Genomic DNA, 20,349 nt, shown 5'->3' with positions numbered 1-20,349 from the left:
ATTTTTCAATTTTAACCTTAATTAATATATAGTTTGTGGGGGGTAGAAATGGATAATTATGGAATTAATGTGGATCTAAGTTAAATAATTTATGTGATTAATGGATATAAGAATCTAGCCACTCCTTTTTTTCTATTTTAATTTTTTATTTTTTTTGGGAAAAGGACATTTAAGTATTATCGAAGCATAGGGTGGGCCCGGACAATAAATTTTCTGACGTATATTTACACTTCGGTACTCTATTTTTTAATATTAGTGCGTCACGTGATACTTGTATGCATATAATCAGATAAATATATGGATGATTATATATATATTTTTTTGAGATTCTGTGTAATTATATATAAATTTTCTGTGGTTTGAGAAATTTCATCTAACAATCTTGAAGATTGCTTCCGTTCCGTCTAACAAATAAATCTATTTGTTAGTCAAAATTCATCGATTTGCTGATATTAACAAAAAAAACTATAAGATATTTACCCTCAATTTATTTGTTACTGACTTATGGCAGGTCAAACATTTTTTTCCGACTGAACTACCCTTATAATTGTGAAGATACACCTCCTCATATGCATTAAAGCGTGAAGATATATGAGGGTAATTTGGTAATAAAAGAATTACTTGACTTGCATTGAATCAGTAATAAATCAATTAAGGGGTAAATATATATTTTTAATTTTTTTTGTTATTATAAGCAAATTTAGTGAATTTGGACTACAACAGAAGAATTTATTTGTTATACGGAAGCAAACCTTATGAGTGCTAAATGTAATTTTTCAAACCACAGGGGATTTACGTGTAATTACACCAAACTTTAGGGACTGGGAGTGTAATTATCCCATAAATATAATACATATTTTAAAAATAAAAATTAGGGATAATTATATTATTATTTTTTTTAAATTTGGTGTAATTACATATGTTCCCCTATAGTGGTTTGAAAAATTACATATAATACTCTTGATATTTGTTTCTATCTAATATATCACGATATATAATTATATATTTATATATTACATATGTTAATATTAATATATTACATATTAACCTTGTTTTAACATTTATTATTTTTGTTAATTACAAAAATTGAACTAGTAACATAATTAACAAAAAAAAAATTAACTACAAATAAATGTTCATAGTACGATAAGTACTATATTAACATTGCACACAGGGACTTTGGAGATGAGATTATCCAATTGCCTATTAACATTTATTTAAATATGCATACGATCACATTTTTTTTTTAAATCCATAACTAGCAAGAATACTTTTTTTTCTTTTTTTCAAAGTTTCATATGACTAATATATAATTAAAATTTAAATATCATTAGTATAAATACTTGATGTTGGTCAAATTGATCTCCCAGAGAGTGGTGGTTTGTGACCAGTATGATGCGATCTCCCAGGGGTGTTGATCTTTGATCCATTGTGATTCTTCCAAATGTTTTGATGGTCGCTCAGAAGAGAAAAACATGTTAGGCTAGTGGGGATGTTCCTCGATGAAGACCCTCCGATGCATAGGTCAGCTCAAGTTTAAGATGGTAAATAACGATCTCAAGTAGTAAATGAGGGAGCAAATAAAAATATATCTTATAAAAAATGCCGTGAAATGAGGATATTTATAAGGCTAAATATGCTCATCTGCTGATCAATGTGGCGTCATCTCAAATTATGAAACGTCAAAGGATCTACGCTCTAGATTTTAGGTCATCAAAGCTGGTCGGTTCGTTGACGCAGATCCGGTGCTCTAGTGGTATTTTAGTGTTGTTGAATAATTATTTGTGTTTTGTTTTTCAAGTGGGTATGATATTCCCCAATTAATACTAAGAGGATGTTGGCCAAATTATATAGTATAGATATTAGTATTTTTTTTTAAAAAAATAATTATACTATTTTACAATATTCAGTACACAAAATATCAATATTTTTAAATTAATCCATAAATTCAAAGAAAGTAAAAATTATAACATACTACTATTAAAAATGAAATAAATATCTACAACCATAAAAGTGGAACTCACGCGGCTTGGTATACTCTGATCAATCAAAGAATATATCAATATTTTTTCACAACTTACTAAGCTTAATATTTGGATTAGATCTAAAGTTTGACATTTTGTAAAAGATAAGTGTTTTTTTTTAGATATTTTTCAACCTAAATTTCATTATTTTTATAAAAAAAAGACTCGCATAAGTGGTTATGTTCGTTGATTTTTTACCTAAACGAAATATATAATACATTAGTCCGTATTTATTTGGACTGATTCAGTTATGGCACGCCGTCCCTTCATGCATATTATAAATAAATTTTTACATTTTAAAATATGTTATACACAAGAATAAAATATATAAACCAACATAATATATTTCAATAAATAAAAGAAAATTAACTTAGGGATATTATTTACATAAAAAAAATGGTGTCATGGCATCACAAACTGCCGTTTGTGAGTGAAAACAGATCTTTATATATATATATATATATATTTATTTTTGTATAGATATATAGATGGGAAGAAGAACCTGACTAGGCATGATCGAAAAATACATAAGGGATACTTTTAGTAATTCGAAAAATTGGTATCGCGGTTGATCCGGGTCGAAATTCTCGCAACCTCCTTGGTCGGACGATTTGGTCCTCCAAGCAGTTCGAGGTCGCTACCTCTCCCAAACTAGTGATCGGGCCCTGAGAAAAGAAGCAGATCGTTAGGCTTGTTGGGGTGGCCCCTAGCTAAGACCCTTTGATACTTAAGTCAGTGTTGGTATCGAGGTGGTAAAAGTAAGTCGCTTGCAAGCTGAAGGGCCGAAGCGACCAAAAAAGTAGAGTGATGAAGATGGCATACCATAAATATACTGACTGCGAAGTATTTATAACGCAAGACCGGGGGTTTCGTTGGTCCAATGAGTGTCGTCCATGTGTTTTTGGTTGCCAGGGTCGAGTCGCCAGTCCGCGTCGGGTTATGACCCGGCCTGATCGAAAACGCACGGATCCTGCCAGTAAAATTGTAATTTTGTGCCCTTTTAGGAGCAAAATGGTCTTTTTCTAATAAATTAGGGTTTTACCCCATCATTACTCCCCCACTTCTTTTAGTATGAGCACGCTAAGGGAAGTAAAAAAGACTCTCGATCTCAGCCTTTAGATCATCCCTGCTACCTCAGCATCCAACCATTGATCCTGGCGCGAATCTCCATGAGTTTACCCCTATAAATAGAGAGGAGTTTGACTGCAAATTCACCATTCACTCGCGATCTCAACCTCTCTGAGTGCGACCTCTTCCCTCTACCAACGATCTGATCTCTTAAGTTCAAACCCAGGTACTTACTTCTTCACGACCTCCTCTTACTTTTCAATTATGTCTTCAGATTCTGAGTCTAGTTTTAGTTCATCTGATAGTTCTTCCAGTAGATCATCTAACAGTCCATCCGCGACGTCCAATATTCTTTTAGCTCATAAAAAGCAAGTAGGTTTTTCTCCTAGGGTAGATAGAAACAACCTAGATGTAGCAATCCCAGTCATGACCTTCGAACAATATGAAGATAAATTAGCCAACGAACCTTAGCTTACTATAGAAAGTACTTTACACTGGACAGTAACTACGATTAGGAAAAAGTATCATATTCCCCCGAATTTTGAAATTATTCTTCCTTCTTCTTCCGATTGCATGAATCAACCTCCTCTAGGTAGTTGTCCGATTTTTGTTGTTCACTTAGACGCAGGTCTGCCTTTTCCACTTCCGCGATCCGTTGCTCGAATATTATCTAGGTTAGAAATATGTCCGATGCAGTTAGCTCCAAATTCCATACGTCATATACTTACCTTTATTATAATAATGGAGCACTTAGGACTCGAACCCGACTTCGAAAACTTCTGATTGCTTTATAAGTTCACGACCTCGCAGAGGTCAAGCGATTAGGGTTTTTTCTATCTCACGGCCAAACCATATTGTGCCTTTGTTTCTAATTTGAAATCAGATGTAGGCTCTTGGAAAGATAAGTTCTTTTTCCTTTGACCACCCCCAAATCAAATCTGGCCCTTTCCTTGTGACTGACGCACTACCAAACCCGACCCCAAATCCACGATGTAAGGTTAGATGATGATCTACCAAACCTGGCCCTTTGAAGCTTGCTGTCTCAGTCCGGCACCTATTCAAACCTAGGGTTCTTTAGGTGATCAATCTTTTTCCTCATTCCACTTGCAATATATTCATATGTGATGGTGACTAAATTCTTTTTCTTGCAGGCTCTATCATAATGGATGCTCGGATCATAAGAAGAATTCGCGCCAAGAAGGCTAAACAAATAGTCACTCCCTCGCGATCAGATTCCCCGTATCCCTCGTCTGTTCCTATTGAAAGTAAACTGAGGTCGCAGAGAGCTCGCTCCCCAAGTCCACTACGCACAACTTCCATTGAGCTCCAATGAGAATAGCGATCCCATTGCTGAGAACCTGCTGGTTGAAGAATCCCAAGAAGAACCCGATCCCGAGCCACTTTTCAGGAAAAAATCCAGAGGTAAATAGATCGCCACCACCTCCAAAAGAAAACACAAGAATTTGCAGTCTAGCCCTTCACCTTCTGGCAAAAAGACCAAGGCAACCCGCCTTGGTAGAGGAAGAAAATTTAACAGTGGCAAGCGAGCTCACAGCCTGGTGGAAGGATGCGCATGTGGAACTGCTATCTCCCACCTACAAACGTGCTGAAATAGGAGGTGAGAGACCTATACTTGATTGGACTATTTCTAGCCAGAGCACCATGTTGAAGACCCATGTTGGCCAAGATTCATGGGAGTTATATAAGTCAACCATCCTACCTCGCGACCAGGCCTTATTTTCCCCTATGTCACATATCCGTGTTGAGCAAAATTTTGCTCATTCACTTTCTCAGGTAATGCTCTTCACAACAATCACAAACTGCCCTTTATCTATCTTATTAATATTCCTGTTACTTTATGGCTTTTGTTTTTTGCCATAATCTCTCCATGAGTGTACTTACTGGCGGCATGAGAAGATGGTCGCTGACCAACTACTTGAAGAAGAGAAATCTAAGCTTGCGACCCGCGAGGAAGAGAAGGCCGAGCACAAGGTGCAAAAAGCTGATCTTGAAGCGCAATTGCGAGAACTCAGGTCGAAGATTGCAGCTACTGCAGAATCGGCCAAGGCAGAAGGTTTCTCTGCAGGTCGAGTAGCTGGTCGAGAAGAGTACCTCACTTTAGAGGATTTTCAACATGAACTGGAAACTACTCGCGATCAAGGTCGCGATCATTATCTGGCGTCTGATGATCACAGGCAACTTCTGTCAAATATGCGATTGCAAGGTGCTCAAGATAGTCCTCTGCATTCAAGGTCGCAGTGGAGATCAAGTCAGCTGATTACTTGATGGAAGGCTTTGATCGCTGCACTTCTCAAATCAAGAAATTAAAAGGCTTTGTAGAAGGCCTCGACACCAACTGGATCGACTCCACCCTAGATGGTAACTTGGCTGCCTTCCCTAAAGAACCCCTATTGAAACATGACGATGAATTCCTGGTGGATGAGATCGAGAAGATGGATGAAGATAAAAAGTAGATGAATAGCTAAACTTTGTAATTTGATAATGCTTAGATAGATCGCATTCCATGCGTGTAATAGCAATGTTCTTTGCTTCTAGAACTCGAATCATTTTGTAGATCAAGATTTAGCTATCTATATGAAGTCCTTTTCATATCTGTGAGCTTTGAAGAATTTCCTTGAATAAACTGAATCAATAATACTATCTCGAACTTGATAAGATTCACATCCATTTCAGATTGCAAGGAACCTAGGTCGCATAGTGTTACCTCTCACAGATCGCGAGCTACCTCGGTCTTTCTCAGATGCTTGGATCACACTTAGTTATGTTCATATTTTTTAAGGTCGCGTGGTCGTTTGGTCTTTCTCAGACCCAATCTTCCCCTTCTCCAGATCGTTTTAGGCGTCTTTTTTTAGACACATGATCACCTTTCTCAGGTTGCAGTCTTTTTCAGACTAGAATTCACCTTTTTCAGGTTGGAGTCTTTCTCAGACTAGTAATCACCTTTTTCAGGTTGCAGTCTTTTTCAGACAATTTGGACCTTTTTCAGGTCGTAGTCTTTTTCAGACAATGGGTCGCATCTTTCTCAGATCGCGTACTATCGTGGTCTTTTTCAGACACATTCTGACCTTTTTCAGGTTGCATATCAGTATTGTCTTTTCCAGACGCTTGGTTCACCTTTTTCAGGTAGCGTATTACTGGTCTTTTTCAGACACTAGGTCGCACTTTTTCCAAGTCAGTAATATTTTGTTTGCAATATGAGTTATCCAAAAAGTGCTATTTATTTTCGTGCAAGCATTCTTACATAGATGCAATCATCTTCTCAAAATATTACAGTAATATACATAATTCCATAATCTTCAATACATGCAAGAATACTGCACCTGTAAAGGCTAACATCTACGGTAAAGAAACAAAATACATGCGTACATACATTTTCGTGCTGCCATTCTCGTCGTACCGCCTTTGTCTACCTCGATCTTCGACCTCCACCCCATTCGTTGTCCTTGATTGCATTCATCTCCTCTTCGTCGATATATTTTCGAGCTAAGTGCATCAATTGTGCCAAATCCCCAGGAGGATCTCTCGCTAACACCAACGTGAACGGTCCCTTTTTCAACCCATGTATCAATCTGTTCATTTTCATATCGATCCGCAAATCTTGCACCTCTAAGGCCTTGTTATTAAATCTCCCTATGAAATCTTTTAGGGATTCATCGCTTCTTTGCCGGATCATGAGCAGGTAGGTCGCCGATCTTTTCGATTTCCTTCTGCTAGCAAAGTGAAATGCGAACTTCTGCACCAGTCGCCCGTATGATCCGATGGTTCCACTCGATAAGCTGGTAAACCATTCTCGTGTCTTTCTTGTCAAAGTAGTCACAAACAACTTTACGTTAATAGAATCTATTTGCCTGTACAAGTTCATTACCAATCCGAAAGCAAAGAAATGCTCCTGTGCATCCTTCGACCTGTCATATTTGGGTAGGTCAGGTAGTCGAAAGTTTGGAACCACGGCTTGGCAAAAGGCGAGTTCCTATTCTGCTTCACCAGGCCGCCCCGCTTCTTCAGGTCGTCTATTTGTTGCTTTAGTTTTTCTATCATCCCCACGTTATCCCCTTTAGCTCTGGAGATCGCTGGTTCCCTCTTCCTGATGTTGTTAGATGCGGTGACTGATCTCTCTCTTGTTCTGCTGGTTTCCGATATTTGTTCTGTGTTCTTCCTCGTGCGACTAGTTCCTTCCATGTGGTCTCTGCGGTCGCTTTCCTATGCTCTTTAATCAACCTTCTTACTAATTCCCTAACAGCCAGTGAAATCGTTTTTCTTTCATGTTCTACCATAATATTCCTACTTGTTATCTCAATCATCTGTTGCTTCTCTTCATTCGTTAGTTGCAACCTTTTCTCTTGCTCGTGCCTTGATGATCCTAACATGGCGAATTCTTCCTTGCTGGATATCTGAGTTCTTCAACCACCTCAAAACCAAATCAAAGGAACTCCTCAAGATTCTCACAGACGGCATCAACTGATCCGGGTTGAAATCCTCACGACCTCCTTAGTCGGGCGAGCTGGTTCTCCAAGCGGTTCAAGGTCACTACCTCTCCCAAACTAGTGATCGGGCCCTGAGAAAAGAAGCAGATCGTTAGACTTACTAGGGTGGCCTCCAGCTAAAACTCTCTGATGCTTAAGTCAGTGTTTGGTTTCAAGGTGGTAAAAGTAGGTTGCTTGTGAGCTAAAGGGTCGAAGCGACCAAAAAAGTAGAGTGATGAAGATGGCATACCATAAATGCACTGACTGCGGAGTATTTATAGCGCAAGACCTGGAGTCTGGTTGGTCCAATGAGTGTCGTCCACGTGTTCTTGGTTGCCAAGGTCGGGTCGAAAATGCGCGGATCCTGCCAGTAAAATTGTAATTTTGTTCCATTTCAAGGGCAAAATAGTCTTTTTCTAATAAATTAGGGTTTTACCCCATCAGCGGTGTAAGAAACTTTGAGTAGAAATGAGATTTTCTTTTTATTAGTATAGATAAGGTTGAATAACCAAAATAGTATACTGATGAGTGCTGAATACATCAAAAATATTATCTGAGTAAAACTTGTAAAAGTAGTTAGTAGGTTCGAATTTACAGAGATTGGTTTTAAATTAATTCCTTCAAATAAAAATAAAAATAGAAGAGGGAGGTTTTTGTTTAAAGTTTAAATCTAGAAAACAAAATAAAGAAGAGAAATAAATATGAGAAGAAAGATTTCTAGTTAGAGAAAGGATCATGCTTGACTCAACTATTGATCATCGATGCAAATATAACAATCATTCATAATAGATAAATTGATTATGGTCATTGGTACGACCTAACGACTTCACCTTTCCTTACCTTTTCATTAGTCAATAAACGTTCGTTGACTAATTCTTTAATGAGTAAACAACCTTGGGAACGTTCTTAAAATTTAATTTACCAACAACATTAACAACTAGAAAGGCTCAATTCTAACCAATAAATTTCTATGCGGATTTATTTAAGCTAGATTGTGCATTCTCTAAAACATAATTGACCACTACGACATAATGAATTATGTTGTGTTACCACAAGTTATTGAACTAAACAAATAATTACGGATTTGCAAGTTCAATTGGCTAGGCAAATATTCTTGATAATGAATAACAACACCTATCATTCATAAATCAGATTATTTGTAATAAAAACACTGCGAACAATACAAATACCCACATGAATGAAAGTCAAAAACATAAATTAGATCGCACAATATATTGGAATTGTTGGATAATTAATTGGCCCATGACCAATAATAATAATGGTAGGCCTTTGTTCACTTGGATGGCAATGGTTTTGGCCTAAGCCCACGACCCACCAACCCACGACCCCACCCGACCTGGATTGGTTACTAATCCTCAATCTCTCATATCTCACATCTCATCTCTCTCTCTCTCTCTCTCTCTCTCTCTCTCTCTCTCTCTATTGCAGCCGATTAAAGCTCTTCTTCTCCACCTCTTCTTCTTCTTCTTCTCATTAATGGCTGCGGTTTTCCCATGGTCTTGGGACTTTGCCTTGGCCGCCTTCTTCCACTTCTACTTCCAAGAAGCCATCTATATAATGGCGGTCGATTCTTGGTTGTGGGTTATCGAAAAAGTGCTTCTCTCTTCTTCTCTTTTAAATCCGAGCATACTATTCGGTATTTTGTGAACCTAACAGTGAGGATCTGTGTGATCTAGAGATATAGCCTTTTGTGGCAAGGGCTTTGTGCCAAAACCATGTGCAACCGTGGGTAGTTTCTTAAGACTGCCGATCTAAGTGATCGTGAGTAAAGCCAATAAACGAATTTGGCTCTCTGAGCCTTCGTTTGACCGATTACTTTTGTCGCTTTTAATATTGTTGTAATTTTCGATTAAAAGCTTGTAATTCTTGTATTATTTCTGTATTAAAGGGCTCAATACCCTATTTGGTTTGTAATAGTAAATAGGGCTCCACCCAACAGGAATCAAACATTCACCATATCTTTAATGAGAAATAAAAGAACTAGCCTACATACTTATCAAAGAACACATAAAGAGAAAAGAGAGAATATTATAAGGAAAAAAAACACAGAGAATAAAAGATCAAAAGACCCCTTGAAATATTCTACATCACTTATTTATATTACTAAGTTGCCTATTACTACTAGGACTAATAAGATATATTCCTAATAAAACTATAAGTCCTATTTAATTAAAAGCATTCTCCTAAGAATTTCCTTAAGCAAGGAGATCTTCCACTGAACCACAAATCTCTCTAGAAGCCACAAATTCTCCAGAAAAATGCATCTTAGGTTCCCTTATTTTTGCCGATTTCCCATAGAGTTAGGCGTGTACATGCCTAACTGGATAAGCAAGGATGTCGTATTGTTAATTGCAGCTCCATTCTTTAGTTTTCATCCCACAAATTTCTTTTAAGCTAAATATGCAATATATCACTTGGTTAGGAGTGTTTTTGACTTCAAAAGATAGTTAATCACCATTGAAATTATATCAAAATACACTCCTATCATAGAGTTTATTTTGGTTAATAAAGGCCCGATATGCGTTAAGCTCGACTAAAATTATTGTTTTGTCTCAATAACTCATCTCACCAAAATTGGTGGGTTGAGTTATTTGGGCCATTGGAAGCAATTGTACAAGTAAGGCCCTGTTTACTTTGAAAATCATATTAAATGAATGATAGGTGTAGACAAATTAAATTTGTGTACAGTAAAATTGCGCCATGTGGAAAATAATATATTAAATATCAAATTTTTATTTTTATTTTTATTTTTAGAATTTAATCAAATTTAATTCCTAAAGTAAATAATTAATTAATATTAATATTTATTTTTTGGCCAATCAAATGACGCCAAGTGTCAAATTTTATATTCATGGCAAATAAATCATATCTTCCAATCAAGCAAGTGCAAGTCAATTTGAAAACAAAATCGTATCTTGCAAATATGGAAGCAAATGTCAAATAAATCATGAAGGGTCAATCAAATTACGGTACCTCATCAAGTGAATATGGAAAAGTCATCCACCCTACCAATACAAATAGGGATTTTTTCAACAATTCAAGGGACACAAAATTGAAGAGACAATTGAAGAAAGAAACAAGGGAGCATTTAAGAAGTCCCAAATCCTCTCAAGCAAAAGTCAAGAAATATCCACGACGTTCAAAGGAAAGTCAAGGGCTTCATTGCGAAAATCACTCAAAGTCAACATTTGATTTGTGAAGGAGTCAAAAGACCCACAAGTTAACATTGTCGAGATACAAATCTAGCTTGGTGGAAGATCCAAGCATCAAATCTACCAATAAATATTCAAATCCAAATCAAATATTCCAAATTTATAGCGTTCAATTTAGGAATAAGTGAAAAGATCCCTAAATTAACGTTATTGAATATTCGAGTCGACATTGAAGGAGATCAAACCGTCAAGTTATACCTTTGAAGTTGCCAAAATTGAATATCATATTTTGAAGTGAAGAATTAGAGGTTCCAAGTAGAGATTTTGTACACACAAAAATATAATTAAATCCAATATTAGTTGTACTACTTTTCTTGTTTCAATAAAATTTGAAAACACGAAATTTGGTTTTCAAATATCTGGCACGCCCGATGGGACCGTCTCTACCTCTCATCTCTTCACCAAAGCTCTGTAAGTATCACAATAGTTGTAAAAAAAATTCCGGCACTCAAAGTCGTTGCTTCAAGTTCAAATGAAACCATTGGAGTAGTCACGAGAAGTACGTCCAAGAAAGGGTACCCTGAGGTGACTTTGTACGAAACTGTTGAGAAAGATCTACTCCATCTTGGAGGGATCAATGAAGATGATGGGTATTTGAAGGATGATTCTCCTTCGTCCACTCCTCGCTTAACATCAAGTGTAGCTCCTATCATGGTGACAAACACCACAACCCTAGAGGAACAAATTGCAAATCTGACGAGAGCCATTGAAAGTCTTGTCAAGCATGTTCAAGAGCAAAACTCTCAAATCAACAAGTTAATAAACAAGATCAACAGCACTAATGCTAGTCGCATGGCCGGAAAACAAGTAGAGGTGCATGACGAAGTTGAGACGTCTCTAAAGCAATAATCCAATGAAAGAGAGAAGTCATTAATGAAAGAGCTGCAAGTCTCCTCAGGAGGGTTGGTTCCTTGTTCATCAGTTGAAGGGATTCATCAAGGAGATCATTTAAAACAAACTTGATGGAAGCTCTAAGTTGTCGATGGCATATGCGGAGCCATACATTGAAAGGATCAATAACCTAAAAATTCCAGTCGGTTATCAACCTCCGAAGTTTCACCAGTTTGACGGCAAGAGCAACCCAATACAACACGTGGCTCATTTTATTGTACGTGCAAGAATGCACGGACCTATGGGGATCACTGTGAAATAATTTGTTTAATCCTTAAAGAGAAATGCATTCAATTTGTAAACTGACTTGGAGGCAAACTCGCTTGATAGTTGGGAGCAGTTAGAACAAGAGTTTCTCAATCGCTTTTGTAGTACCTGAAGGATAATTAGCATGATTGAACTTACAAATTCACACTAGTGGAAAGAAGAACCTATCATTGATTATATCAACTGGTGGAGAAATCCGAGTCTCAATTGCACAGATCGACAATGCGAGACTTCAGAAATTGAGATGTGCATACAAGGAATGCATTGGAGTCTCCGTTACATTTTGCAAGGGATTTGACCTTGGATATTTGAAGAACTGGCTACTCGAGCTCATGACATGGAGTTAAGCATGGCAACAAGCGGAGCAGAAACTATCCAAAAACCCTGCAAGTTCAAAGAAAAAATAAGAAGCCAACAGATGGGGCAAATCTTCCTCCAAACCTCCAGTCAAAGAATCCATGGCAGTAAATACAACCCCTTTCAAGTTGCAAAGGAAGTTAAATGACATAAGTAGCGAGAAGACGGACGCACCTCAAGAAAGAAGGCCAAGAAAATTGACTTTAAAAGAGATGCAAACCAAGCAGTATCCTTTCCTACTTTGACATCTCCGGGATCTTCGACGACATGCTCACCTCAAATCTCATTGAGTTGCTTGAAATGAAACGACTTGAAGAGGCAGGAAGAACTGATGATCCAAAATACTGTAAGTACCACCGATTGGTGGGGCATCCAATCCACAACTACTTCATATTCAAAGACAAAGTTATGCAGCTAGCCTCCAAGGAAAGATATCACTGGAAGAGGATAATGCGGCCCCAAATTTGATAAACTACCACATTTGGATCGTTTGATGTCGTGATGTAGAATATGGTTGAACTTGAAGATAAAGTTTCATGCAACATGATACAAGATGAAGAAACTCTTTTTGGAGAAGATTATATCGCCAACATGAAGATCTCTAACAAAGAGTGCATGTCAACATTGACCTTTACTGAAGAAGATCTACTAGCGGCTCCAAGCCACACAACAGGCTATTGTTCGTAACTTGTTACACACGCGAGCAAAAGGTCAGCCACGTATTAATTGATGGAGGTTCTATAGTCAATATTCTGCCATTACACACAATGAAGGAGTTGGAGGTTTCCATGGACAAACTAACAAATAATTATCTAATGATCCAATGCTTTAACCAAGGGGTCAAAGGGCTCTCAGTATCATAAGGATAAACTTGTTGATGGAGGATATGTCGTCAACCGCATTGTTCCATGTCATCGATGCCAAGACATCATACAACATGCTCCTCCGCCGACCTTGGCTACATGAGAATGGCGCAGTTCCTTTCTACTTGGCACTAATGCTTCAAGTATTCATGAGACGGTGTTATGAAGAAAGTGCTTGTTGATGATAAACCCTTCACCGAAGCTGAGTCTCATTTCGTTGATGCTAAATACTATCTCGGGAGTACAAAAGCTAAGCAAGACTCATTCGCTGGGAAATCCGAACAACATAATGATCAAGAGGAGGGAAAAGCAACCTCTTCAGGAGGGGGCGGTGAAATGGTTCAACGGAAAAATCCTCCCTTGTAGGATTTGATTCATTAAAAGAGTTTGTACTTCCACTAACAAATATTGACACAAGGAAGCCTCGACCTCTGAAGGGGTTCATGCGACCAACTCAATGGCCAGAAAAGGAGGATAAAGAACCTTTAAAGTTACAAACTGCAAGAGGCTTTGGCCCAAAAGCTAGGGACAACCCACAAGAAAGAGATGCTTTAGGAAAACTCTCTCGTTGATGGTGGACAAATACATGGGCTTAACGTAACCCAAAAGATGTTAAGAGAGAAGGGACATAGTGTTCAAAGCTCTTGGTTAGGCCTTGGGTTCACTCCATATAATCCCATCCACATAGCCATCAAAAGAGCTAGCACCAACTATATTATTGAGGGAGAATACTTGTCAACAAATGACGATAAGGGAAAGAAAGTAGAACGCATATCTATTCTCGATAGGTTTGGACCCTATAGATTCATACATAAAAAGGCCAAGAATCAAGGATTGGACATCTCTGCGAAATCCTAATTCTGGAAGAAAACACAAGAGTCAAAAGCTCTGAGCCATCAAAAGAGCCAACACCAACTACATTGCCGAGGAAGAATACTTGTCAACAAATGACAATAAGAGAAAGAAAATAGAACGCATATCTGTTCTCGATAGGTTTGGACCCCATAGAATATTCATACACAAGAAGGTCAAGAATCAAGGATTGGACATCTTTGTGAAATCCAAATACTGGAAGAAAACACAAGTGTCACAAACTTATCAAGTACTTCAAAGCTTGATCCCATCTCGTATGAAGCGATGCACCAATCTAATCATATAATATGGCAAAGTTTTGAAAGTTAAACTGCATATTATCGTCTTCACAAAAGCTCAAGAAGGTGAAGATGATGACAAAGAAAGTGTAGCATCATCTTACCATATCAGTTGCGGTGACGAAGTGATTAGATATGAAGTTGCAACAACGTGTCACATAACCTTGAGCGAAGAAGATTCTGTTGAAGAAGAGGATATAGAAATTACCCCTCTCGAGCTCGAGGAAGGTGCTAAGACCACTATTAACGAACTGAAAGAGATCAACTTGGGTGATGTTGAAAATCCTCGGCTATCCACATTGGTAATTCATTGAGTGACGGCGAGGAGGAAGCATATGTTAATCTACTACATGAATTTAAGGACGTGTTTGCATGCTCATATAAGGAAAGGTCAGGCCTAGACCCAAAAGTGGTAGTTCACCAATTATCAATAACAAAAGGAGTTCGCGCTATCAAGCAAGCTCAGCGTAGATTCCGACTCGAGTTGGTCCTTTCGATCGAAGTCAAATTCAATAAACTCATCAAGGTTGGACTCATTCAAGAAGTCAAATACCCAACATGGATATCAAGCATTGTCCCCGTGAGAAAAAAGAATGGACAAATTGTGTATGAATCAATTTTAGGGACTTGAACAGCGCATGCCCTAAGGATGATTTTCCTTTACCCATCATAGAACTCTTGATTGATGCAATAACGGGGCATGAAGCCTTGTCTTTCATGAACCCATCCAGGTATAACCAAATACGTACGGTACCAAGAGACAAGGAACTAACGACATTGCATAGATTAAAAGGGATATACTACTACAAGGTAATGCCGTTTCGCTTGAAGAATGTTGGTACAACATACCAAAGGCCTATGCAAACGATATTTTATGATATGCTTCACAAAAATATTGAGTGCTACATTGATTGAAATCCAAAAGGAGACAAGATCATCTCCAAGATTTGAGGCAGATATTCAAACAACTAAGAGATATCAACTCAAGATGAATCCATTGAAATGTGTGTCACATTGGGAAAGTTCTTTGGGTTTATTGTTCGCCAAGAGGAATAGAGATAGAACAAGCCAAAATTGATGGAATTTTAAAGATGAGTAAACCTCAAAATATCCACGAACATAAGAGTTTGTAAGGAAAATTGGCACGTCTCTGAAGGTTCATTTCAAATTTGGCTGGATAGTGTCGACCCTTTAGCCGCATCATGAAGAAGGGTGTCTCGTCTGAACGAGATGAAGCTTGTCACAATGCTTTTAGAAGCATAAAGTCCTACTTGACGAAACCTCTCATGCTGGTTGCACTCATGCCTGGATGCCCATTAATTCTCTATATAGCTGCTCAAGAATGTTCAGTTGGAGCTCTATTGGCGCAAGAAAATGATGAGGGAAAGGAAAATGCGTTGTACTACTTGAGTAGGATGATGACAGCTAACGAACTGAAATATCACCAATTGAAAATATATGTTTTGCGCTCATCTTTGCAATCCCAAAACTAAAGCACTACTTCAAGCACATATTGTATGGCTTGTTTAGAAATCAAATCCACTAAAGAATGTCATGTCAAAGTCGGTCCTATCTGATAGACTTGCGAGGTGGTATCTTCAGTTGTAGTAATTCAAAATTGTGTATGTTCTTTAGAAGGCCATGAACGGACAAGCATTAGCAGATTTCTTGGTCGATCATCCTATCCCTGCCGAGTGGGAGTTGTCTAATGATCTCCTTGATGAAAACGTCCTTGTTATTGAAGTCACCCCTCCTTGGAAGATGTACTTTGATGGAGCTTCACATAAAGAAAGAGCCGGTGCTGGAGTCATATTCATCACATCCGATGGTGAAGTATTGCCATATTCCTTAACCCTAACTCAGAATTGCTCAAATAATGTTGTTGAATATCAAGCCCTTATCATTGGTCTTGAGATGGCAATTGACATAAAGCAATTGCATCTTAAAATGTTTGGAGACTCTTATTTCATGATCAATCAGCTCCTTGGACTATATGAGGTCAAGAAACCCGAGCCATTTCCATATTTAAATTATGCTCAAAGACTTATCGGATGGCTTGGAGATCTGGAAATCGAGCACGTTCTAAGAAAAGATAACAAACAAACTGATGAACTCACCAAACTTTCCTCTACACTCACGATACTTGAAGATAATGCTCGTGTCCCGATATGCAAGGGTTGGGTAGTACAACCAATCTTTGATGATGACGACTATGAAGAGGAAGAAGAACTTAATGCTATTGAAGTATTCGATATAGAAAAAGGAATATTGGCGTCAACCACTTATAGACTACCTAAAGTATGAGAAAGTGCCTAATGATCCACATTGAAAAGTTGATGTAACCCGCTTCAATCATAAAACACTTTATAGACGTTCATTTGATAGGGTCTTCTAACATTGCCTAAGTGAAGAAGAAGCAATCCAAGTCATGGAAGAAACTCATTCAGGGGTTTGCCGCGCTCATCAGTCAAACCTGAAGTTGCATTTTCGTATAAACGGGATGGGCTACTATGGGCCTACCATGGTCTCACGAGGCGCTTTTTGGAATGCGGGGAAAGGGGCCGTGTGGCTAGCAATCCACCGACTACTTCCGCCAATAGCAACACACAACCAAACTCCCGCCCGGCACTAATACAACGTGCTGACAGGAATAGCAATATCGATAGCAACAGTAGTAACAATAGTAAGCAATAGGAAAGCAGTAAATTGAGCACGTGCTTCAGAAAGTAGGTTTTATTGCATTGAAGATTGCATATATATTGGACAACGATGCTAGAGCATGGGGATCGCCTTGAGGGGGACACTAGCACACACACTACACCAAGTTTCGAGAACTCATTCCCCCCTATAATAGGCTTAAATTTTTTTTTCCTATTTAAAGCAATAGACACTAAAAAAGTTGAACAATACACCTGAGGAGGCTTAACGTTCCCTGAGCAAAACAAAACAAAACAAAACAAAATAAAATAAAAGACCAACGCCTAAAACTCTACGATTGCGAAAGTCCAACGTCTGTCCGTGTAGAGCGGTTGCGTGGCCGAAATGTGCGTCAAGGGTGCCGAGTGCGCGGGGGGGGGGGGGGGGGGGGGGGGGGGGGGCGGCCTTTGACTCATGGTCAAGGACTGCATGAATTACCCATAAAGATGTCAAGCTTTTCAATTCCATGCCAATTTTATTCACCAGCCATCGGAACTATTACACCCAACAGTTGTGCCATGGCCATTTGATGCTTAGCTTGGACGTGATTGGACCATTGACGAAGTCTTTTGCTAGACATTTATCTATCTTGGCTGCAACCGACTACTTTTCCAAGTGGACTGAAGCAAAACCCCTCAAGGAGGCAAAGTAAGAAAATGTCGCTAACTTCATTTGCATCAACATCATCTATCACTATGGAATCCCCCGCTACATCATCACTGATAATTGGAAACCTTTCTACAATAGCCTGATAGACAAACACACTCAAATGTTCAACTTCAAACAAAGAAAATCCTTGATGTATAACGCGGATGCAAATGGGCTAGTTGATGCATTCAACACGACTCTGTGCTACTTACTAAAAAAGGTAGTCGCCAAATCAAAGAGAGATTGGCATGAACAAATAGGAGAAGCTCTATGGGCCTACAGAACTACTTATCGTACACGTACTCAAGCAACTCCTTGTGTATTGGTGTATGGTGTAGAAGTTGTCATCCCTCGCGAGCAACAGATCCCATCATTGAGAATAGCCATTCAAGAAGGACAAACTCAAGAAGAAAATGGGTGCTTGCGCCCTGAGGAATTGGAAGCTCTGGATGAGAAAAGGTTAGAAGCACAACAAAGACTCAAGTGTTATCAAGTTCGTCTCTCAAGAGCTTTTAATAAGAAAGTGCAATCTCGTTCCTTTCAAGTTGGCGATTTGGTGCTTGTTGTGAGAAGACGCATCATTACCACTCATCGTATTGGAAAAAAGTTCACATCGAAGTGGGATGGCCCCTATGTTGTCAAAGAAATCTGTGTAAATGGCACCTACAAACTGGTTGCTGAAGATGGCTTAAGAATTGGCCCAATTAATGGGAAATTCTTAAAAAGATATTATGTATAAGAAAAGCAAGAAAAAGAAATGGCTCCATGACGTACAAGCCTAAACTACAGGTCACCCCTAGCCTATATGAGTATAAACTGTGTACAACATCCCTTTTATAAAAGAAAATTCAAGTTTCTTTGAACTACGTTATGACTGATCTCTTCATGGGGTACATAGGCTACTTAGATATTTTCTAAGTTTAGTCACAAGTTTGTAAAGAATTATATTTTCCATATCAGATAATTAATTCATTGCGAGTTAGTAAATTTGGAGTTATTTGATTACACATTCATAGATGGTTTGTTGCAGATCCACTCTACTTCATGGGCTTTGAAAAAAAAAAACATACATAAAGATTGCAAAATAGAAGAAAGAAAGAAAAACAAACTTCTATTATGTAATCTCAAAAAGGAAACATCGAGGTTTATGACTTAGAACAAAAAAGGAAAAAAATGAAATGCAACAAAAAAGAAAGTCCCAAACAAATCTCAAGCGAAAGGACTCAAGTTCTCCAACTCTTCTTTGAGGACTTCCAAGTTTGCTGTTGAAGACTCCAAATTCTCGATTGCCTCGTCATTAAGTAGTGTGGCATTCTCAAGTGCTGCAATTTCTGCCTCAATTTCATGAACTTCGGCTTGAGCGTTATGAAGAAATTTCTTTTTCCCCTTCAACGTGACACACAAGTTCCTCCTTTGTTCTTTCAAATCCATGAGCTTCTTCTTAATGCACTTCGACTTATCTCCTTCAATTTTGGAAACCTCTTCACTATCTTTAACTTGGGCATCTCCTTCAACTGTCGCTCGAGAAGACCCTTGGACAACTTTAGAAGAAGATGATCTCGCTTCATCATAAGCAACAGCTTTGACAAATAACGCATTCAACAATTCCTCCACTTTCGAAGTATTAAAATGCTAAAAACTCTTCATGGATTCAAGAATGAATCGAACATCGTCTTTGATAGAAGAAATGAAGTCAACCGGAGTGTTTGATATTTTCACTATGAGATCACTCCACATCTTTTGAAAAAACTCCTTTCGATGATTAAGAACAAATTTTTTTCCTTCAAGAACCGACGCCACAACATGACGAGGAGGTTTTGCCTTAAAACCTATTCCAATTGGAAGAGTGGTAACCAACAAATTAGGTCCCAACAATTGATTATTGGCTATCTTGCAAAGTCTCATCATCTTCAATAGCAAGAACTTCATTTTCTAACTACGATAATGTATCAACTTAAGTTAAGATGAGAAAATGGTCTTATAAAAGAGAAAAGTTACTGAAAAGAAGAAAGAAAAAAAAAATGGCCTCTCTCGTAAAATTCAACATTGATGGCGCATAAGATATTGGAATCCCTCTTTGGTCTCTTCCAATGATGGTCAAGGTTACTACTCTCATTCTCCTCTAATGGACAAGAAACACTCTTCTTCTTACCTGCTTAAAAGTTTCGACAACTTGAGGATTACATTTTGGAGGAACAAAAGCAACACGCTCATGAGGAAAATCTTGAACAAATATTTTACCGCGTTCTTTGTATTTGGGAGGTGCTTTGATTGGGGCCCAGACCAAGCAACATTGTTGTGTTTTCTTCAAAGAAAACAACATCAGTCTCAGCCCACCATCCTTTGTACACCTCGAAAGAGAATTTCTTTGCATTTGGGGGCATGGAAGGAAACCTTACCCTTTCCATGGTCTTAAAAGAAATGCATAAACACCAATAACGAATTCCATAGCCCAAAGACGCCTTGCAAATGCCTTGTGAAAGAATCCCGTGCAGACCAAATTGATGAGGGCTGTTAGGCTCAACAACAAAATGATTGTCTTGCCGTAAGGGGAGGTAATTTGAATGGATGGCCATGAAATAAGTCTCTTCAAATTCTTTGGCACGCCCATCATCTACAATGAAAAGTCCTTGTCCTTTGCAATCATATTGCAAGTCTAAGAGATA

This window comes from Sesamum indicum, linkage group LG4, assembly GCF_000512975.1.
Source record: "Sesamum indicum cultivar Zhongzhi No. 13 linkage group LG4, S_indicum_v1.0, whole genome shotgun sequence".
Lineage (NCBI taxonomy): Eukaryota > Viridiplantae > Streptophyta > Magnoliopsida > Lamiales > Pedaliaceae > Sesamum > Sesamum indicum.
This window is presented reverse-complemented; position numbering follows the sequence as displayed.